The sequence below is a fragment of the Aotus nancymaae genome, unplaced genomic scaffold, assembly GCF_030222135.1.
Source record: "Aotus nancymaae isolate 86718 unplaced genomic scaffold, 86718_ANA_hifiasm-v0.15.2.pri h1tg000003l, whole genome shotgun sequence".
Classification (NCBI taxonomy): domain Eukaryota; kingdom Metazoa; phylum Chordata; class Mammalia; order Primates; family Aotidae; genus Aotus; species Aotus nancymaae.
Genome location: NW_026988414.1, coordinates 76,602,887 through 76,626,040, shown reverse-complemented (window position 1 = coordinate 76,626,040; position 23,154 = coordinate 76,602,887). Strand labels below are relative to the sequence as shown.

At 53.1% G+C, this 23,154-nt stretch overlaps 1 protein-coding gene across 1 annotated transcript in view; it reads left to right on the top strand.

Annotated features, from left to right (window-relative positions):
* Positions 1-12,497: 12,497 nt before the first annotated feature.
* SKIC8 (SKI8 subunit of superkiller complex) overlaps positions 12,498-23,154 on the top strand; it is a 56,223-nt gene continuing 45,566 nt past the window's right edge. Inside the window, exon 1 of the mRNA XM_021668240.2 lies at positions 12,498-12,685. The gene's annotated coding sequence lies outside the window, so the exon portion shown is untranslated. The remainder of the gene's footprint in view (positions 12,686-23,154) is intronic.

Here is a 23,154-nt window from a genome sequence, read left to right as displayed (position 1 = left end):
GCGGCGGCGGGTACGGACAGCGGCGGCGCAGCAGGCACGCTCCGAGCTTGCAAGGCGGAGACTGGAGCTGTGCGCCCAGCGCGGCGCGCCTTGAGTCGCTAGGAGAGCGCCCCCCGCCCCGCCGCGCTCCTGGCCCCGCCCCGCCGGCCCCTACCCGGTGTGAGCTCAACTCCCTGCCCAGCTGTGCCCCAGGGGTGCAGGCACCCGCCCTCCAACTGGGGGCGTCTCCACCTCCCTCAGGACGCTCACATCTCGCTTGAAAACGAGTGGTGGGAGAGGGTTAGCTGAAAACGAGGTTGGCTTGGAGGGGATAACTGCTGAAGCTGGGCGGTGCGGGCTTGCGTTATCATTGTACTCTTCTCTCTACTTTGAATATGTTTGGAAATATCCATAATATAAACCTAAAGTGGGTGGTGGGGCCATCAGGGGATGGGAGCCACTCTTTTCACCTCCGGTCGTACCTACCGGGTGTGCCCAGACGGTCCCCCTTCCCTCCCAGTCCGGGATCCTATTCTGCAACCCTCCCCCCTAGCATCCCCACCCCCCAACAGGACGCCTGGGGAGTGAGTGGCGGGAAACCCCAAGCCCCATCAACACCAGCCTGGGCACAGCGGCGCGAATCCACGGACTGCGGATCCTTCGCGTTCCCGGTGCACGAGGGGGCCAGACCTTTGTCAGGGCTCAGGACAAACCGTGGGTCGAGAGGCGTGGACTGAATGAGCTCCAGAATCCGGACTGGTGCGGCCTGTTTTGCAAAATCGTGAGGCTTTGCACTCTTCGGGCAGGCTGTGAGGGCTGGGAGGAAGGCTTCTCCCTTCTCCCTTTGCTCCCAAATAACCTAAACACTTCACGGTTGCCCTCGTAGTTCTCTGTAGACCCCACATTTTCCTTCCAGCCTTTTCCCACTATTTCACCATCTGCACAGCTCAGGATTCTACAGCGTGCTGTGCATTTTCTTATCTCTAAGCTTTTGCCCATGCGGTGACATCTTCCTTCAATGTCCCTTTCCTCATCGGGTTAATCAAATCTTGCCCTTTCACCAAAGCCCATCTTTATGCTGTCTTTTTTGTGAAAGTCAGTTTCCTAATAAACTGTGATTCTTTTTCTCTGAATTGACAGAATCCTTGCCTGGTCCTGCTCTTGTTCAAGTCTTAGTTCTGCTACACATTGAATGCCCGGAGGGCAGTGATTGTTTATCCACTTGTCCTCCATCCTAAGGCTCAGCCAGGTGGGGCTCAATAACTGTGCATTGATTTGAGAAGGATGTGAGTGGTGGCCCGGGGTGAAGACTGACCTGGGGGGAATCTGTGCTGAGTGCCTGCTGAACAGGGCCCAGGACTTCTCGAAGTGGCTGGGGCTGTGCTCCTGCCAGGAGGCCCCGAGAAGCTGTCTAAGAAAGCAGCTGAGGACAGGAGAGGGGAGAGGGGCTATCACCAGCTGGAAAGGGGCATGGGCAGGGCCAGCATTCTGGATGTGCAGTCACACAGGGCCATGCACTTAGAAGGTCCTGGTGGTAAGATTGGAAAATGGAAAAGCAGGAATGCTCTGCTATTGCCAGCTTGAACATCATAATACTTTTTGAAAGAGGAGTCCTGCATTTTTATTTTGCCCTGGAGTCTGCAAATTAAGTAGCAGGTCCTGGATGTGGGAGGCAAAGGATGGAGGTGCCGTAAAATCAAACCCACTTCACAGAAGGTCGAGTGTCTCTCCAGTGAAGGGGCAAAACAGGAATGCCACCCAGCTAATGCAGGCCTCTGCCCCCCACTGACACTCCTCCCTAACAAGGCTTCGGCCATCTTAGGGGCAGGAGGCTGGAGAAGGGCAGCGAGGCTGGAGTAGCATCCCAGTTTACTGCCCAAAGAGAGCTTTGAGGATCGTCAGAGGGCCGCGGATGAGGCACAGAGGCGACAGGGAGGTCTTGCAGCAAAGGCACTGGGTGGACAAAGAGGAAAGAGGGAAAGAAGAAGGTGGGGGAGGGAGTAAGAGAGAGAATGGAGCAAGAGGGGCCAGGTGAAGATTGGCGATGCCGGGACAGGATAGTGGCACAAAACGAGGGCGGGGCAGGGTCCGGGAGCGAGGAGGGCACAGCCAGTTCAGCAGTAGAGGGGGAGGTGGTCCTGGAGTCCTTGCAAGCCCACTCTCCTTGTTTTTGTTCGTTTTGGTTTTTAAGACGGGGCCTGGCTCTGTCGCCCATGCTGGAGTGCCCTGGTGCCATCTTGGGTTACTGTAACCTCACCTCCTGGACTCAAGTGATCCTCCTGCCTCAGCCTCCCAAGCAGCTGGGATTACAGGCATGCACCACCGTGCCTGGCTAATTTTTGTGTTTTTAATAGAGACAGGGTTTTGCCATGTTGCCCAGGATGGTCTTGAAATCCTGAGCTCAACCAATCTGCCCACCTCGGCCTCCCAAAGTGCTAGGATTACAGGCATGAGCCAGCACCCTGCCTGCTGTCCTTGTTAATGAAAGTTTAGAGGTGGCCAGAGCAGACAGGAGGGGCCCCAAATCTTAATCAGGTGGCACACGGAAGGGGAGGGCAGGCTTCTATCACTTTCCTGGCTGTCGGAGGAATTCAGATTCCTTGGCTGTAACCCAGGAGATTTGGATCCTGTAAGTCATGTACAGGGCCCAGGAAACTGTGTTTGGTAGGCTTTCCAGGTGATTCTCCTTGCACAGCCATACTGACTTTACAATATGTCATGACTGGTAGGGGTGAGGGAATTGGTAACGAGAAGCCAGAATGACCCCTAGACACCACCATTGCACCCAGGAACAGTGGCTCACACCTGTAATCCCAGCACTTTGGGAGGCTGAGGCGGGTGGATCACCTGAGGTCAGAAGTTCAAGACCAGCCTGGCCAACATGGTGAAACCCCATCTCTACTAAAAATACAAAGTTAGTCAGACGTGGTGGTGCGCGCCTGTAGTCCCAGCTACTCAGGAGGCTGAGTGAGGATGATCACTTGAACCCAGGAGTCAGAGGTTGCACTGAGCTGAGATCACACCTCTGCACTCCAGCCTGAGCAACAGAGTGAGACTCTGTCTCAAAAAACAAAGAAAAAAAAAACAACACCATCATTGTGATATTTCTGTGGGTCCAGAGCAGGACCCTGCTGGACAGACCTAGCTCCTGGCCTGGGCCTCAAAACAGATGAGCAGAAGCATCTGAGATGCCCTGACTCCTCTGTGATCTCTTCTTTTACCCTTCCATTCACTAACCTTTGCTGACCACCTCTGTGAGCTAGGAACTGGGTGCACCTCTGAGGATTGTGAGCACTCAAGGTCCTGTCTTGAAGGTTCACCGTTTACACTGGAGGAAAGAAAACGAGAAACTCTGTGATCACCATGTGGGCTGATAGTGCCTGAGTGGCAGGCGTTGATCCTAGCCTGGGTGGAAGCTTCGGAGTGGATCCAGAGGGGCTGTGAGAGTGAGGGAGCACGGTCAGAAGAACAACACTCACAGGAACAGGAAGTGTAGACACGAGCAGGGGCAGGGGTGTGTGTTTAGGAACCACATGTCTTTTGGCCTGACTGGAGCACACCTTGAAGGGAGCAAGGTAGGAGGTAAGACAAGAGAGGTGCTGAAGGCACTCCCCTAAAGACGAAGGGCCACAAATGCGGTGTTCCCAGGGGGTCACACAGAAGGGACTTAAGTAGAGGTGAGCCATGGTCCTATTGCATGTTTGGAAAGTTGCCACCACCACAGTGTGGAGAAGGAATCAGAGGAGACAAGCATGTTATCAGGAGCGCAGGGAGGAGGCTTTTGCCCTGAACTAGGAAACCAGCAGTGATGTGGCAGTGGATTAGACCGCAGTGGTTCCCTAAGGCCAGCCTGTGATTTGAGCCAGGCATTACAGCAGCCTGGGGAGCTTTCTAGAAATTCAGATTCCTCGGCCCCAGCCCAGGAGATTTGGATTCTGCAAGTTGCGGGTAGGGCCCAGGAAACTGTGTTTGGTAAGTTTTCCAGATGATTCTCCTTGTACAGCCAGATTGGCTTTCTAATATGTCAATTGGTAGGGTTGAGGGAAGTGGGAGCAAGAGGCCAGAATGACTCCTAGATTTCTGGGTGGTCACTTGGTGGTCTCATGTGCTGCTGTATGTAACACACAGATGGCAGATGAGTTTTATTTGGGAAGTGTTGGGTTTGAGTTGTCTGGGTATCCAGGATCCAGTGGGAAGTGTGGTCTTGGAGTTCAAGAAAGAAGTCTTAGCTGAAGACAGGGATGGGGGCTCACCTGTTTACAGCAAGTACTTGAAGATGTGAGTATGGATGAGATGTGCAGAGACAGGACACAGAAAGAGAAGAGCAAAAGCCCAAGGAGAATCTCAGCATTTAGGTGTCAGATAGATCAGGTGAACGCCGAAGGAAGCAGGAGGGGAGAAGGAAGAAAACCAGAGGGTGATGTCCTCCTAGCCAAGGGGCACAGCATTTTTTAAAACGAGGGATTGGCTGGGTGGGAGGCCAAGGTGGGCGGATCACCTGAGGTCAGGAGTTTAAGACCAGCCTGGCCAACATGGTGAAATCCTGTGTCTACTAAAAGTAGAAAAATTAGCCAGGCATGGTGGCATGCACCTGTAATCCCAGCTACTTGGGAGACTAGGGAGGAGAATCCCTTAAGCCCAGGAGGTGGAAGTTGCAGTGAGCCAAGATTGTGCCATAGGGCCGGGCGTGGTGACTCACGCCTGTAATCCAAGCACTTTGGAGGCCAAGGCGGGCGGATCACCTGAGGTCAGGAGTTCAAGACCAGCCTGACCAAGATGGTGAAACCCTGTCTTTAAAAAAGAAAAACAAAAAAATTAAATAAGATTGTGCCATTGCACTCCAGCCTAGGTGACAGAGTAAGACTCTGTCTAAAAAAAAAAAAAAAGCTCACTCCTGTAATCCCAGCACTTTGGGAGGCTGAGGCGGGTGGATCACAAGGTCAAGAGATCGAGACCATCCTGGTCAACATGGTGAAAACCCATCTCTACTAAAAATACAAAAAATTAGCTGGGCATGGTGGTGCGTGCCTGTAATCCCAGCCACTCAGGAGGCTGAGGCAGGAGAATTGCCTGAATCCAGGAGGCGGAGGTTGCGGTGAGCCAAGATCACGCCATTGCACTCCAGCCCGGGTAACAGGAGCGAAACTCCGTCTCAAAAAAAAAAAAAAAAAAAAAGGGATGGACCAACAGTAACAACTGCTACACAGAGGTTTATGGAGGCAAGGGCCACCAAGTGTCCCCTGGATGAGCAGCAGGGCGGTCTTGGTGACTGTGGCCAGAGCAGTTTTAGGAGGTGGTGGGATCTGAAGGCAGGCTGCAACAGGTCAAGTTTGGAAAGGAAAGCATGAAATTGGAATCAGAAAATGTAGACAACGCTTTTGAAAAGCATGACTCTGGGGGAGGGGAGAGATGAATTGGAAGTTGTGAGACGAGGTAGGAACAAAGGACTGTTCAGAGTTTTGTTGTTTGCATTTCACATGGAAGGGATTTGAACATTCGTGTAAGGTGAAGGCAGGGACTAAAGAAAGGACAGAAGGTGCAGGAGAAATAGGAGAGGGACACAAGTTGTAGAGGTGAGAGAGGAGACCCAGAGGGCGAGTGGAGGCGTCCGCCTTGCAGGTAAAGGAACCAGAAGTTAGGGTGTTCCTGTCTGTGTCCTTTCCTTTCTCTGTGAAGTAAGAGAGGAGTCTTCCGCAAAGAACAAAGGGAAGGTTGCAAGATGGGGCTCCTGGCGAAAGCTTGGAAGAGCCCCTTCTGAAAATAGGGGAGGTGACTCAGGATGCACAGAAATGATGCTCCCACCTCCCTCACTAGGCAGGGCTCCAGGAAGGCTGGCAAGTAGGACAGAGGCCGGCTCCAGATCTCACAGTGGAATGTGCTTTTCTCCAGGAGATCTGGGACTCCAGCATATCGGAGGTGGAATAGTGGGCCTGTGAACTGACAGAGAGATAGAAGAGCAGAGCAAGTGAGAGTGATGGCAAGAAGGGTTGAGGTGTAGGAGCAGGTGGTCTGGGCAGAAGAGGGATGGAAGCCGAGCCAGGACAGGGCTTAGTAGGCAGGGAGAAAATGGAGAAACTCAAAGGCGTGGAAGTCTTGTGAGGCTGAAGGACTGGCGTGCTGGGGCAGGAAGGTGGGCGTGCTCAGAGATCAACACAGTGCAGTTTAGGATAATGATGATGCCGTCTTCGTCTTTAAGATGCGAATGTACCTTATTAATCTTGAAGAGAGGCATTTGGTGTGCAGCATTTCCTAAACATATTGAGTCTTACATCTGGAGAATCTTGCAGGACTGGTGTTTCATAGAACCCACTTCAGTCAATTCCTTTGAAAGGTAATGGGAGCTGCCAGGCACAGTGGCTCACACCTGTAATCCCAGCACTGGGAGGCCAAGGTGGGTGGATCGCTTGAGGCCAGGGGTTTGAGACCAGCCTGGCCAACATGGCAAAACCCTGTTTCTACTAAAAATATAAAAATTACCCGGTGTGGAGGTGCATGCCTGTAGTCCCAGCTACTCGGGAGGCTGAGGCGCGACAATTGCTTGAACTCGGGAGGCAGAGTATGCGGTGAGCCGAGATCGCACCACTGCACTCCAGCTTGGGAAATAGAGTGCGATTCTGTCCCCCTCCCCCTAAAAAAAAGAAAGAAAGAAAGATAATGAGAGCCACAGAAGGTTTTTAAGGAGGAAATGACTTGGTCAGATTGCATCTTAGACAGATCTCTCTGGTGGCCTGTATGGAGGATAAATTGGAGGAGAGTGAAAGCTGATACACGGAAATGCATGTAAAGTCTACTGCAGCGGTCCAGGCAAGAAGTAAAGAAGGTTAAAGCTTGGCTGGGCATGGTGGCTTACTCCTGTAATCCTAGCACTTTGGAAGGCCGAGCGGGTGGATCGCCTGAGCTCAGGAGTTCAAGACCAGCCTGGGCAACATGATGAAACCCCGTCTCTACTAAAATACAAAAAATTAGCCAGGCATAGCCATGTGTGCCTGTAGTCCCAGCTACTGGGGAGGCTGAGGCAGGAGAATTCCAAGAACCCGGGAGGTGGAGGTTGTAGTGAGCCGAGATTGCACCACTGCACTGCAGCCTGGGCATCAGAACAAGACTCCATCTCAAAAAAAAAAAAAAAAGAAGATTAAAGCTTGAGGAGAGATTAGATCTGATCTGAGAAATATTTAGAAAGTAAAATATTTCTTTCTAGAAATATTTTTTTTAACTTTTTTTTTTTTATAAAGATGGGGTTTCACCATCATGGCCAGGCTGGTCTTGAACTCCTGACCTCAAGCGATCCACCCACCTTGGCCTCCCAAAGTGCTAGGATTACAGGCGTGAGCCACGGCGCCCAGCCTCTTTCTAGAAATATTTAAAGTAGGACAGATTAGACATGAGGAGAAATAGGCACTGAGTTTCTAGCTGGGATTTGACATGGAAGGTGAGACCAACCCCAATAGTGGCAGACGATTTTATAAGGAGGAAGCTGAGTGCCAGTTTGGATATAACAGCTTTGAGGTTCCTGGGGACAAACAGATGGAACCGTTCAGAGCATAAACTTCAGTGAAGCAACAGGAGGGAGTGTTCTGGAAGGCCTCGAGGATGAGGGAGTCAGTTTGCCACAGGATAGGAACCCTAGAGAGAAGACTCATGGGAGGAAATTGTGGGGAATTATGAATCACCACAACATTTGAATTTGGGAATACCGTGGCTTCAGAGTAGAGCACTGATAGCAGAGTGGAAGCCTGGTGACCAGAGCGTGGAGTGTCAAATGGAATTCTGGTGGTACTTGGTCTGGGAGCTGGCGGTGCCTGCCTGCACAGCTAAGGACAGGCCTCAGACCTTGGGACCTTACTGCTCAGCCCAAGGAGGCTTGACTGGCACTGGCCAGTAGGCAAAGGTGACTTCTTGACTGAACACAGCTATGCAACTGTCAGGTAATTCCATGACTGCGGGATTCTAGCACACTGCAGGGCGTCCTGTGTATATGGCGCATGCTCAGGCACACATGTGCTTACATTCGGGATCCCCTTATTGTTTTGGCTGGAAAAGCTGGTCTTTGAATCTCTGGAACTTGAGGCCAGGGGTTTGAGACCAGCCTGGAAAACATGATGAAACCCCATCTCTACTAAAAATACAAAAATTAGTCAGGTGTGGTGGCACACGCCTGTAGTCCCAGCTACTTGGGAGACTGAGGCACGAGAATTGCTTGAAATCAGGAGGCAGAAAAAACTTATTATTTTTAGGACGGAGTTTCACTCTTGTTGCCCAGGCTGGAGTGCAGTGGTGTGATCTCAGCTCGCTGTAACCTCCACGTCCCGGGTTCAAGTGATTCTCTTGCCTCAGCCTCCCAAGTAGCTGGGACTACAGGCACACGCCACCACACCCAGCTAATTCTGTATTTATAGTAGAGACGGGGTTTCACCATTTGGCCAGGCTGGTCTCAAACTCCTGACCTCAGGTGATCCACCTGCCTTGGCCTCCCAAAGTGCTGGGATTACAGGCATGAGCCACCACGCCCAGCAAGACTTTTTTGAATGAAGGTCTGTGAGTAGATGCATGTACCCACCCAGTCACCATGTTGGAGGGAATACTATGTGTCAGTCATGGGGTTTAGAGGCGAAAGGACATGACCCAAGAATGGGAACTCACAGGCCGGTAGGGAAGACAGATGGGACAATGTGGTAGTTGCCACAAAGGGGGAAGGGGAGGCAATTTGGGAACTCAGGAGAGGGCATCTAACCCTGGCAAGTTTGGACTTCCCAGAGAATATGACATTAAGCCTAAGCGGGGCTTTGAAGGATGAACAAGAGTTTAACAGGCAGACAAAGGGGAAGGGCATTCTGAGCAGAGGAACCAGCAGGGGCTCAGAAGGGAAGCCGAGCTGGGCCCGAGGCCTCCTGCAGCTCCAGTGGGAGACAGTCTGCAAAGAGCCTTCTGGAGAAGGGACTCCCCTGGCAATCAGGTAACCGCACCCAGGATCAAGGGAGCTCAGTCCGGACCACTCCGTCTCCCCCACCACTGGCCCAAAAGGGTCTTCTCAGCTGGCTGCAGCTGCCTGTGGTGCGTGGCCAGTTGCTGGTATTTCCTCTCCCCATATGGATTTCTCAAGGGCAGGAGCTCAGACCTGGGTCCTCTCTCCAAGACCCCTTTGTTCTGTGGCTGGCAGCCTGGAGTCTGGCTCTTGCATTTGCAGACCCCATGTTGCCAGCCCCTCCCAGGCCAATGTCTTGCGTCCCTGCCTGGGACATTTCTGCTGAGCGTAGCTACTTTTGCCTGGAGGCACGCCAGAGCCTCAGCTCCCCCAGGGGCCCACTGGCCCGGGACCCCATGCCCTTAGGCAGGCTGAATTCATGCTGGAAGAATGGGGGTCAGAGTTCAGTCCCTGAAAGCTGGGGGCTCTGAAGAAGGTCCCAGTGGGGGTCTTCAGGGCAGCTCTTTATAGTGGGGGCTGGGGCCACTATGCCCAGGACAATCTGGGAGTCGGCAAAACAGGACAAAGAAGAGCAGGATTCCTGGGGAAGAACGGCATTGGGCTGCACTGGCGCTGCTAGGTGGGTTTCCTTTAGGTTAATGGGGTGGAAGGAGCACTGGACTGGGAGTCAGAGGACCGGCAGCACCAGGATTGCAGGAGTCCGGTGGATCATGAAGTGCCCTAGCAGAATAAAAACAAATAGCCAACATGTAATGAGCTTTCCGTTTGTGCCAGGCACTGTGGCAAGTGCTTCATGAATATTCATCTATTTGTTCTTTACCACTGTCCTATGAGGTGGCTATTCATTTCTAGATGAGGGGACTGATGCATAAGAGACGAGGTGTCATGCCAAGGTCACTCAGCTGGTGGGGGCCAGAGCTGGGAGGCAGGCCCAGGTGGGCTGGCCCCAGATTTACGCTCTGTTAGTGTATTGTACAGAAGGGGACCTGGAGGCCCAGAGAAGGGGGTGCCTAGGCTCAGGTCACACAGTGGAGCAGGGGGTGTCCCTCATCCCCTGCCCACCAGCCCCAGGCATCTTGTGCTCACGGGCAGTCTCCAGGGCCTGGGGCATCTTCGAAAGGTAAAATGAATTAATAAATGTGAGAACAAAGGACCAAAGAGTTGCTTATAAGATTCTAGGCTCAGCTCACTCCTGGCCTGCCCATTTACCCTTAAATGGGAGCTCTGGCTTCTCCTTGAAGTGACTGTTAATGCTCATTCATCAAACATTTATTGAGCACCTACCATGTTCCAGGCCCTGTAATCAAATAACTCGATGGCTTTTGTTATTATATCCATTTGATAGACTTGGAAAATGAGGGCCAGAGACTAACTGACCTACCCAGGGTCACAGAGGAGTAATAGAGCCAGGATCCGATGGAGGGAGCCTGGAGCCTAGGGTGCAGTGGGGCAAGCGGGGTGCTGGGAGCTGACCTGGAGGGCAGCAAGGAGGAACCCAGGGAGGCTGCCTCACCTGCCCAAGGGTACTGCAGCCTGGCACAGGGCATTACTGCTGCAGGGCAGGAAAGGCGGGCAGCCCAGGTGCAGACTTTGAGTACGAAAAAATGTTGTGAGGCCCACACAGTGTTTCTCTAACATGGTACACCCCACCAAGGTTGAAAATCAGATTTCGTGTCAATCCGGAGTTCTGGCTCCTCTTGAAAACCAAATGATCTGTTAACTTGGGCTGACCTCCTCCATCACAACCTGTTATGAACTGAATGGTGTCCCCCGGCACATTCACATGTCGGAGTCCTTAATCCCCGGGACCTCAGAATGGGACCTTGTTTGGAGATAGAGTCTCTAGAGAGGACATCAAGTCAAAATGAGGTCATCGGGGTAGACCCTCGTCCAATATGACTGCCATCCCTATAAGGGGAAATCTGGACGCAGCGACTCTTGGAAAAAAGATGATATGAAAAGATGCAGGGAGAAGACGGCCATCTGCAAGCCAAGGAGAGAGGCCTGGAACAGAGCCTTCCGACACAGCCCTCAGAAGGCATCAATCCTGCTGACACCTTGACTCTGAAGATCTGGCCTCCAGAACTGTGAGACAAGAATTTTCTGTTGTTTGAGCTGCCCAGGTTGTGGTGATTTGATACACAGCCCTAGCAAACCAATACACAACCCCTGGCAAGCCAGGAGGGAATGCCAGTGGAGGGTGCCCTCCCTTAGGCTTCCTCCCCACTCCTCCTCCAAGTTCCCCTTGCCCCTGCCCCATGTACCACCCTTGCCTGTGGTCTGCTTCCCCCTTGGGCCATGGAGGTAGAGCCTCTGCTGTTTCACTCTGCCTGTCTGTCTTACTGTGAGGGGCTCTGGGGTTACCCCAGCATAACCTGGTTCACTCCAACTGCAGAAAGAATGGAAGAACCCATGTGAGTCTGTTTGGTGGGCTGGCAGCTGGCCATTCATCTTGCTGGGGAGGTTTGAACCCAGGAGAAGCAGTCAGTCCTTGGGAGGAACTGGAGGGTCTGAGCTGGAAGGGACTTCCTGACTTACTGGGCCCTGTGGTCTGTGGACCAGCAGCATCAGAATCACCTGCGAGCTTGTTAAAAATGCAGAACCCCAGGCCCCAGGCTGACTTGCTAAATCAGAATCTAGATGTTAACAAGGCCCCCAGGTGATTCATACTATATTCAAGTTTGAAATGTAAGGGTTCTTAAACTGGAGTCACCTGGGGATTCCAAGCGACCGCTAATGCCTGGGTACCTTCCCCAGAGACAATGATGTAATTATTCTAGGGTGGGGCTTGGACATCACATTTTCAAAAGCTTCCCAGGTGATTGTAATGCACAGCCACATCCGGGGACTGCTGGTCTACTGTGGGTATTTACACCAGTTCCCCTCCCCATCAGAAAACTTTCTTTTTGAGACGGAGTTTCGCTCTTGTTACCCAGGCTGGAGTGCAATGGCGCTATCTCGGCTCACTGCAACCTCCGCCTCCTGGGTTCAGGCAATTCTCCTGCCTCAGCCTCCTGAGTAGCTGGGATTACAGGCACACGCCACCATGCCCAGCTAATTTTTTGTATTAGTAGAGACAGGGTTTCACCATGTTGACCAGGATGGTTTCGATCTCTTGACCTCGTGATCCACCCGCCTTGGCCTCCCAAAGTGCTTGGATTACAGGCTTGAGCCACCGCGCCTGGCCCAGAAAACTTTTATAACAGCAAAACTAGAGCTAGCAGGCGCAGAAAGAACCGCCCACATCCACTGTGCCCCACCCCAGATGACTCAGGCTGTCTGGGGAAGGGCCTGTGCAGATGACCCTGACCAGTGAAAGGCATGGTCAGAGCCCTGTTTGGGTGATTAAGAAAGCTTACAGTCCTTAGTGGTATTTAAGTATTTAAGTTCTTAAGTGTTCTTTCAGTTCTGGGAGGGACTTGGAATCGTACCCAGTGCTCAAAGATGTTAAGGGGCTTACTCAAGGTCCCATGGTTCTTGGCAGAGCTGGGACTTGCGAGTGGGCGTTTGAGTCCCACTTTGGAGCACTTTGTTGATCAAAGCCAGGGGCATCATCTGTCCCTTGCGGTACGTGTCCTCATGTGTCATGAAAGGAGTCATGGCCTGAAAGCACTGGGCTGACTTTGAGTCCCTATTGTGAAATTCAAGATGTACCCAATTCTGGTGAACTTTAGAAGCGGAGACAGGCTGCCGCTGACTCTGAGGCCCAGGTGGTTCTAATGAAGGCGAAAGGGTAACTATTCCTTCTTGGAAACCAGGAATGGACTAGCAGAGGAAACAGAGGTAGGACCCTGCTTCCAGATGGAAGAACCCTCCCCCTGCACTGGGGTCGCTAGTCACTGATGACTAGCTGGTGCTTTCCGGAGTTCAACCTCAGCTTGACGTTGCCTTCTGGGTACTTCCATCTTTTTTGAGAGAGTATGGAGTAAGGGAGTGCAGAGGAGGGAACGCCCTGAAGTCCCGTAGACCAAGGTTTGGGACGCAGCTCCGTGTTAACTAGTTGTGTGACCTTGGATTCGACATTCAGCTTCTCCGAGCCTCAGTTCCACATCTGTGAACTCAGGGGAATTTTTTTCTTTTTTTGAGACAGAGTCTCGCTCTGTCGCCAGGCTAGAGTGTAGTGGTGCGGCTCACTGCAACCTCTGCCTCCCGGGTTCAAGCAATTCTCCTGCCTCAGCCTCCCAAGTAGCTGGGATTATAGGCGTGAGCCACCACACCCAGATAATTTTTGTATTTTTAGTAGAGACAGGGTTTCGCCATGTTGGCAGGATGGTCTCCATCTCTTGACTTTGTGATCCACCTGCCTCAGTCTCCCAAAGCGCTGGGATTACAGGTGTGAGCCCTTTTGAGACAGGGTCTTACTCTGTCGCCCAGGCCGGAGTGCAGCAGCACAATCTCAGCTCACTTAAAACCTCCACCTCCCTGGGTTCAAGCAATTCTCCCACCTCAGCCTTCCAAGTAGCTGGGACTACAGACACACACCACCACGCCCGGCTAATTTTGGTATTTTTAGTAGAAATGGGGTTTCACCATGTTGGCCAGGCTGGTCTCGAACTCCTGACCTCAACTGATCCTATCATCTTGGCCTCCCAAAATGCTGAAATTACAGGTGTTACCCACCGCGCCCTGCCTATGTTGGAGGAAATATTAACACCCATTGGCCTACTATGAATCTGGAAGGATAGCATGAGATAATGTATGTTGAAGTATACTGGGTTTTTTGTTTGTTTGTTTGTTTGAGATGGAGTTTCACTCTTGTTGCCCAGGCTGGAGTGCAATGGTGCGATCTTGGCTCATTGCAGCCTCCGCCCTCTGCCTCCTGGGTTCAAGCCATTCTCCTGTCTCAGCCTCCCGGGTAGCTGGCATGCGCCACCATGCCTGGCTAATCTTTTGTATTTTAATTAGAAACGGGGTTTCGCCATGTTAGCCAGGCCTGGTCTCGACCTCCTGACCTCAGGTGATCCACTCGCCACGGCCTCCCAAAGTGTTGGGATTGCAGGCATGAGCCACAGTGCCCAGTCTGAAGTATACTGTGAAGGGCCATGCCTAGGTGCACAGATGTTCCTGCTTTGTGGACTGTGGAGGGCGCTGCCTGTGTTATACTGTGCATGCGTGCACAAGCAACTACGTATTATCTACCCGAATGCAAATGTGTCCACGTACTCACAGGTCCACAGTTCCTTATTCAAATCCTTTGGGGCCAGATGTGTTTCAGAATTCTGAGGTTTGCAGATTTTCTTTTTTGGAGACCAGGTGTAGCTCTGTCACCCAGGCTGAAGTGCAGTGGTGCCATCTAAGCTCACTGCAACCTCCGCCTCTTGGGTTCAAGTGATCCTCCCACCTCGGCCTCCTAAGTAGCTAGGACTATAGGTGTGTGCCACCATGCCTGGCTAATTTTTGCATTTTGAGCAGAAACAGGGTTTTGCCATGTTCACTAGGCTGATCTTGAACTCCTGACCTCAAGTGATCTGACCGTCTTGGCCTCCCAGGCTGGGATTACAGGTGTGAGCCACTGAGCCCAGCCTGGTTTGATTTTCAAAACTAATGTGATACTCCATAATCAAACACCTTACTATTCTCTCAGAGAAACATACGAATTGTCATATGAAATTGGATTAAAAAGAAATGGCCTCATGTCAGTTCTCCTCTGGTTTTGCCCCCTAATAAGAAGAAACGTTTTGTTTTCAGAATGTTCAAGATTTCAGAATTTCAGAAAAGGGTTGTAGGCCTGTGTCTTATTGGCTCTAGTGCCTTGAGCGTGATGTCCTGTGTGCCTGGCGTCATGCCTGGTGCTTCCCACATTTAACTCAGTCTCCTCCATGGCTCTGTGAAATGGAAGGTGTTGTCAGCTTCACGGGAGTGAGCTGTTCAGGACATTCCCCTGCGGACATGACTGTGAATAGTGACATTAACCAGCAGAGCTGAGCTGGAGAATGTACCCTTGCTAGAGGACATCTGGGTTGTGGGGGCCCTGCCAGGGTGCCCCGTGCCCTTGCCACGGTCTGCTGGCTCCCATTCCTCCACTTCCCCGAGTGTCTTTAACATCTAAACAAGGACCACATCCCATGAGCCCACGGATTCAAAGCCTGCTTTGATCCTTTCTAAAACTGACTTGCCCTTTCTTCCTTTTAGTGGTTTGCATTTTGGCGTTTCTTTTGCTCTGTAGATGTGTGTGTGACGGGCTTTGTGTGTCTGTGTCTGGGGATGTGCGTGTGAGCTTGGGCTCTGGAGTGGAATGCAGTGGGTGTGTCCGCCTGCCTTGTGTCAGTGCCTCTGCTCTGTGTGTTCCTCGGTGTGTCTGCCCAGGTGTCTAAGGCCTCAGACGCATGGACAGCGTGCCCTAGCCAGGGCTGAGTGACGAAGAGGGTTATCCTGGCCTATGATGGTGACTGCATTTGTGCTGCTAACATTGTGTGCACAGAGGCCTGGGTGTTGGTGCTGTTTGCGTGGCTGTGTGTCTCTGGGTTAGGGTGGCCAACTGTCCTAGTTTGCCTGGGACTGAGAAGTGTTCCCAGGACATGGGACTTTTTGGTGGTGAAATGAGAGACGGGGACTACTTGGTCCCGCTCTTCCCAGGATAGTCACGCTCTGTGGCTCTCTTTGTGTGCGCCTCCTCTGTGTTTTCTTGTGTGTGTCTGCAAACCGCAGGCATGTGCTCTGCGTGCATTTCCTCGGTGTGTGTCTACGCGCATCAGCTTTGCACTTCGCTCGTGGCCGCCCCGCGTGTCTCTCTGTAGCCTCCTCCGTGTTGTGTCTCTGTATGCCTACGTGTGTCCGTCTTCACGTGTTTGTCTCTGCATGCTCTGGAAGGATTCAAGTGTCTCTGTGTCTGTCCATGAATCCCTCTGCCTGTGAGCTTATATCTAAGGCGCACGTGCTCTCTGGAACAGACACTGGGCCTCTCTGCGTGGCCGTGTCTGGTTCAGTGTCTGCTCTGCTGTGGTCAAGCTGGCCTTTCTGTGGCTCAGCCGCCGTCTCCTCTCCATCCTAGTGCCCATGGATGCTTCTTTCTGAATCCAGCCCCTCTCTACCCTCAGGCCCAGCCCCAGCCGGAATCATTGCAGTAGAGGAGTCCATCCTCCCTGTAGTTACTGCAATGTGGTTGGAAACTCCCGCCTGCACCAGCTGCTGTATCTCAGGGCTCTGCGTGGCAGGCACGCCATGGCTCCTCCCTACTTCCCAGCTCTTCCCTCTCAGCACTCTCCATCCTCCATGCATTCTTTCTCAGTCTCTCTGCCTTTCCCAGTATCCCTGTCTCTCCCCAGCACCCCTCACTTTTTGCTAATTCTTGAAGACTCCCATCAGCATCACCTGCTCTGGGAAGTTGTCCCCCTTCTACCCCAGGCAGAGTGAGCATTTCTGCCTCTCCCCTCCTACAGCCCTAGTGGCTTATCTCCACAGTGGGGTTGTGAGGGGGGCATCCCTAGGCCAGGACTCTCTATTTATTGAGCCCCTTCCAGAAGGTGCCAAGCACTGGGCTGCATTGACGTTTAATCTTTCCAGCCATCCAGTGAGAGAGGTGTCTTCATGGTTGCTTTTTGGACGCGGGAACTAAAGCTCAGAGAGGTTGAGGCACTGGCCCAAGGTCACACAGCTAGGAGGTAGTGCAGCTGGTTCCAAAGTCCAGACTCCTGGTACAAGGCTACCTCACTACATGCTTTTGTGGGGGTCTGGCCGGTGTGTGCCTCTGGCTGTCCCCACTGTCCTTCGAGCGTTTTCATTCTGAAAGTAGGATTGATTTGTCTCCGTGTGCCCAGCACTCGGCACAGGCCCGGTACCTAGCAGGCACTCCATAAAGGTTTACTGAGTTAGTGCCTGCTCTCGAAAATGACAACATCAGCTTTCATTAGTCTGATTTATACATGTGCCAGGATCTTCTGGGCTGCAAGGCTGGGGAATGGGCGGCTATGATTTATCAGAAAACGTGGCAGTTGTTCCAGCTTCTCCTTCAGTGCAAAAGGAGAAAGTAAATTGATGGCCAACAGCCCTGTACCGGGAAGGGTCCGCGATGGTGGATACCCCGATTCTTGCTGACAGCTCAGGACACATGACTGGGAGGCCCTCCAACTGTCCCCCACGTGGGCTCTCCTATCCACCTGCTGCCTGGAGGTGGCCACAGGGGGGTCAGCTGCCTCTCATCGATCGTCCTGCTCAGGATGCCAAATGGTGCCTTTGAACGTCCATAAAGAAAGAGACACTCGTTCCTCCCTGATCAGTCACCTCTTGCTGCCCCCTGTGCAGCACGTGCAGGGCACAGCACAATGCGGCTCGTCACGGGTGCTCAATCACCATTTCGGGATTAATGGTTTTTCAGAAATCACGCCCACCTCCTTCCCCCGCATCCCCAGGCCAGCATCTCCAGGACAATGCTGCAGTGGCCAGAGAAGCCCCCCAGCTCCCCGAGGTCTTCCTTAATCGAGATTGACGGATGTGGGGCGTGTGGTCCATAGAAGCCCCGGGCTCCTCCTGGGGATGGATGGGCAGGACAGCTGCCTCAGCCTTCCCAGATGTCCAGGGGAACCCATTCAATGTGGCAGCTGGGTGAGCCCCAAGAGCCCCACCTGAGGGGCCCCGAGCCTCAGGCCTCCACCAGGCTGGGTTGTCAGGACAAATGGCCTCAGCTCAGGAACGCCTTTGAGCTTGAGAGCTGGGGACATGAGCTTGCTTCTCCCTCTGCCCCCCAGTGACAAGCTCCGTGCCCCTCTTTTCCTCCTGAGGCTGCTTCAGCCTGGGCTGTGAGTGATGAACAGGGTTATCCCGGTCTATGACGGTGATTGCATTTGTGCGGATAACTTGAAAATTAATCATCATAATAAGGCCTGCCAGGCTGCTGAATGAGACGGATGGTCGCCCCGCATTCCAGCAGCACCAGGCTTCCTGCTGAGCTGCGATCATGTCCTCATCTTCATGGCTCCCCGAGGCCTGCAGGATGTGAATATTTAATTAGCGGCCCTCTCCTGCTCTCTGGGGTGTTTGTAAATATGATTCATGGGCTGTATTGTTACCTCAGCTGAGCACTCCCTGCCCCCCTCTGCCTGCCAGCATCTCGGGCAGAGTCAGCTGCCTGGCAGCTTAACCCCTGAGTCCCACCCAGCGTGCACATCCAGGACTGGCATTAGGCCTGGACGCAGCTCACTTCCCTCCTACAGCACCCGGGGTGGAAATCGAGCCACGCTCTCACCTTGCATTTGGACTGCAGGCTGGCAGTTACTTAACAGGCCTTTGAGGAAGGGCCCCCAAGACAAGAGGCCTGATTCAGGTCAGTTGTTCACAGGGAGTAGGAAACCCTCACTCAGGTCAATACACACGAGCAAACCAGACAGTCACTGAGCACCTTCCCACAGCGCGAACCACTGGCCTGCCTTGGCTCTGAGGGAGATGCCTGGGGCCAGGCAGCCAGAGCCTGGGATCTTGGTCTGGTCGCTGCTGCCAGCATGCTTCCTGACCTTGGGTAGCCATCAGGCCTCAGTTTTAACACCTACACATTGGCCTGATCGCACCTGTTCTCTTAGGCTCACAGGGTGATGGGGGTGCTGGGGAAGCCACAGAGTTCTATGTACATTTAAGAAACGGAGCTACTCAGGAGGCTGAGGCGGGAGGATCGCCTGAGCCTGGAGATGTCGGCGCTGCAGTGAGCTGTGATTGTGCCACTGCACTCCAGCCTGGCGACAGGATGCCATCTCATGAAAAAATAAAGAAAAGAAAAAAGAAATGGGACTCAGGGCTGGGAGGACTTAAGTCTCTCATGCACAGATGGGGAAACCAAGGCCCCAAGAGGGAAAGGGATTGTCTAGGAGTGCAGTCAGAGCAGGGCGGACTGCAGGCCTGCTGATGGCCAGCCAGGGGATCTTTCTGCAACAGAATTTGGAAACACAATTATTTTATTCTTCCAGCTATGTTCCTGCATTTGCTTGGTGGTTATTACTACGGGGAATGAAGGGAGGGCACTTCTCCCTAAGACACAGTGCAGGCCGGGAATGTTGTGGGTTTCCCTCGTGGTACCGCAGCTGTGGTTGGAGTTCTCGTGGCGGGGGACAAAGGCAATGGGGCTGTCTGGGCACGCCCTCGGTCTCGGAGATCTACCGTGGAGGGCTGTCTCAAGCTGTCTCTGCACCTCCCTCCGCACCCCGGGAGGGCTGATCGTGTGGGGCACCCACGCAGCGCACTTAGACAGCCCTGAGGCCACTGCAGGGGTTGGGCCTTCGCTGTCCTCACGGGACTCACACCTCCCCTTCGTCCCCTCAGCCGCTGCGGCTCTCCAGGCCATCTCCGCAGACCTCCTCACCCCTGCTTCCTGCACCAGTCTACAGCCTTTTCAGCCGCAAACCCTTCTGCTGTGGCCCCAGCTGCAGACTTGAGTCTTCCTCCTGGCCTCAAAGACCTTCGGGTCCCTCCATCCCACTGCCTCGTTCCCTCCCTCCCACCCCTATTTGCCCCCCGGAAACCACATGCCCTTGTACACTTCTTTGGCTTTGCACTGCCCTCCCCTCTGTCTGCCTGGCAAAGATTCCCTCTCACAATTCAAAAGCCAGCTCACTTCCTCAGCTCTGGGAACATGGCTGATGCCCCAGGCCTCGCCTCTCCCCGGCCCCCACCCCGTCATACTCTCCTCCGAGTGCTAAACCTGTCTCCCTCCAGCGTGACAGCGGCACTGAGGCAGAGACCCAGTCCTGCTCCTCTCTGTGCCCAGGGCCTAGCCCACGGCATGGCACCGAGTGGGCATCAGTGATGTCAGTGAGCAAAAGGGTTTTCCAGGCAGGTTCTCTGTACACGTGGTCTCAGGCTCACAAGCGCGTTGTCCACACGGCAGCTGGTCTGGGGGCCGTGCTCTTCCCTCCATCCCCGGGCCTTTGTCTACTCATCCAGGCCGGGAGCCAGGGGCCCTAGCAGATGGAGTAGAAGGACTGGGGAGGAGAAGGGCGTGGTGATGGCTGGAGGTGCTATGCCTGTGAGCCTGGTCCCCCTCTGTGCAGCTTCTCAGCGTCCGGGTGGGAAGCCCTGGGATCTGAGTAGCTTAGCAGGTTCCTTATCCATGCTCTTCCACTGTGGGTGATGCAGTGCCTTTGTCTCAGGCCTTTGATCAGACTCTGTGTCCTACCTTCCTGCTGGTGGAGAAAAGCGCAAATAAGATCCCAGGAAGCAGCTGTCTCTGCAAGGTGTTGAGGGTAGAGTCCCTGCCTTCCCCCAAACAGGGGACTCTTCTGGTCCCAGGTGACCTCGTACCCAGCCCGAGGCCTTTGCCTGCCTCCTGCCCCTTCTCCAGCTTGAAATGCCGCGATGATTGATGCTGCCTTTCACCTATTCCTGATGCAGCCTTTGCTCCTACCTGACCTGGGTGCCTCAGGGATGGGGAGAGTGGGTCTTCTAAGGGCAGTGGGGGTGTCCCTGCCACCGTCATTTTGGGGGGCACAAATGAAGAATAGCAGTGTTTGGGGTGCCTGTCTTCGGGGATGCCTGGCCCAGCGGTCATTAGAGCCGTCCGCCCCCAGCCCACGAAGGCGGTCAGACTCCCTAACTCATTAGCGACAGGCGCATCCATCTTGTGTGTCTGCGCTGACACAGCCGTCGCCCCGACAGCTGACACGGCTGTCCTGGGGGCATTGCCCTCCATGTGGGGTGAGGGGTGGGCTTGGCTGATGGAGAAGGAAAAGTCTGTTTGGGAAATGTCCTTATCGTTTCAACCACTTTGAAGCCACACTGTGTGCCCGTGTGGAGGGAAGTCTATGGGGGATCTGTGTGGACACGCCTGGGTCTGGTGTGGGCTGCATCATTCCCCTGCCATGTAGCTTTGGGCAAGTCCCTTCCCCTCTCTCGAATCCTCAGTACCCCGCTCTGTACAGTGGAGAGACCAATCCGTCCCTTGATCCATTAAGAGACAATGGATGGGGACGGTCGGCACTGTCCGCCTTCAAGACACCAAGATTCTTAACCTGAACACGGCCGCCTCCCTGCTATGCACACACTGGGCTCACTTTTAAAAGCAGGCCAGGCTAGCCTGATCTGACAGGTTCACTAGGCCACGAGTCCCCATGTATGATTTGTGAAGGGCCCTTGGAAGCCAAATCTAGGCATTGCCAACTTTCTGGACAGGGACAGAAGAGGTCAGTCCCTGGGGGGTGTGTCCTATTGCCCAGTTGCCTGCGGTCTGCCGAGATGGGACTTTGCTTGCTCTTGGGTAGATGTGGCTGTGGGTTGTCGAGCTGTTTTCTGAGTTGATCTGTCCTGGACCTCTTCTCCTCTACCCCACAGCAGTGCTCATGAGAGACCCTCTAATGGTCAAGCCCACTCCCAAGTAGCAAGTCAGGTGGGGGCAGAGGAGTTTCTCAGCTCAGTGTCTGGAGAGAGTCACAGGTTCCCAAGCTGGACTGGACCTGGGCACCTAGGGGAGCCCCTCCCATCATGCACCCATTCTGCCCGCACCCCCAGGGATGCCCCAGGCAACCCAAGCCACTGCAGGCTGGGGTCTCAGTCTGTGAGGAAGCCCCTCCTCAACTGCCTTCTCTGCTCGACTCTGCCTTTGGAGTCTTCTGACCTGGACCCAGGGTTCCAACACAGAAATCATCAGAGCGAAACTATCAGTGTTCCATGCCGCCCCCTCCCCAAGCTTCCTGCCTCTGGGGCCTCTAGCCTCTCCTTATGGGACACATTTGAGCTCCTTCCTCACGCTGGTCTCCCTTTGGGGAATGTTCAGATTAACCAATGGCCCTCTCTTTAAAGATGGATATGTTTTAAAAATTAAACTATCGTGTAGAAAACGGAGCGAATAAACAAATCCACTGTTTGCGTATTTCCTTTCAATTTCCTCCACATCTGTTAAGGGGGGATCACGCAGCATACAATTATGAACTGCATTATTTTGTCTTGCTTGGTTTTATAGCCCAAGCCATTTCCATTCTGCTATTTGATATTCATTTTTTTAATGTTTGAAACTATGCAATGGAATGAGTCAATATCATAAAGTTTTACATTCACCCCCAAAATACTCTATAAAATTCAAGGCCAAGCGAAATACTAACACGATTTTTCATATTTGACAGGTTGGCTCTAAAATTTATGTGGATGAATAAATACATAAGGATAACCAAGACAGTTATGAAAAGGAAGAGTAAAGAGGAGGAAGTTTTTCCACCAGATATAAAAATTATCCTAAATCTTTAGTGTTTAAAACCGTGGAAATCGGCATAGGAGTAAACACACAGACTGATAGAACAGAATTAAGAGTCCAGGAACACATTATCTGTGCATATGTAGAAATGCAGCCTGTAAAAAGGGGGCACTTCAAATGTGATGCTGTGTATAATATTCAGATATTCCAGAATTCCTCCTCCCCTTTCCAGGCAGCTTCAGGTCTTCAGCGTGGACCGTCGCATCATATGGATATACACCAATTTACTCAACACAGTTCTTTTCTAGTGGACATTTAGGATTAGCCCATTTTTTGTTTAAACAATCTGAGGGGCACTGCAATGAGCATCTGTGTCTCTGAAGGTGTTTTTCTTTGTTTTTAGATTCTTTGCCTAAGGAACTGCTCTAGGAGTGGAATTGCTGAAGCAGAGGGTAGGGTATGCCCACATTGCTTTCCCAAAGAGCTGCTGTGGGTCAGGGAGAAGAAGTCTAGGGTGCATAGTTATCTCCCTCCCTCCCTCCCTCCCTCCCTTCCCTGAGCTCCTATGCTGAGCTGGAGTCAAGACTGGGGGACCCAGGTCAGGCACGGAATGTATGATTTACAGAAGGAGAGACATGGAAACAGGGATCTTCAAAATCAGGAGAGTGAAGTCACCAAGCATGGCAGTACTCGGAGCAGCATGCTGTGAGCGTCCAGAGGAGGGCTCCCCAGGGCGCTGACATTTAGCCTGGGCTGCCTTCTGGAGATGGGTGTGAGAAGGGGCAGAGGCAGATCACAGAGGGCCTCAGATGGCAGGTTGAGGAGTTGGGACTGTGCCCTGTGGCCATGGGGAGCCACAGAAGGTTGTAAGCTGCGGAGTGACGTGCTCACCTGCATCGTAGGAGGCTCGCTGGGGCAACTCGGCGCAGCTTCTCCCAGTGCGGCCTCTGCTTCACACTCTGCTGTGCTGCCGGCCCTGCCCGACCCTCTGAAGTAACAAAGTCCCCTACATCCAGAGGCCTCCCGGCCTCGGGTTCTACCCCGAAACGTCCAGGAATGGGCAAGAGTCCCATTTGGCCCTTTCTTGCCCTCAGGAAACTGTACGTTGTCTCAGAGTCACTGAGGGTGTGTTTAGTGGGATCTGCAC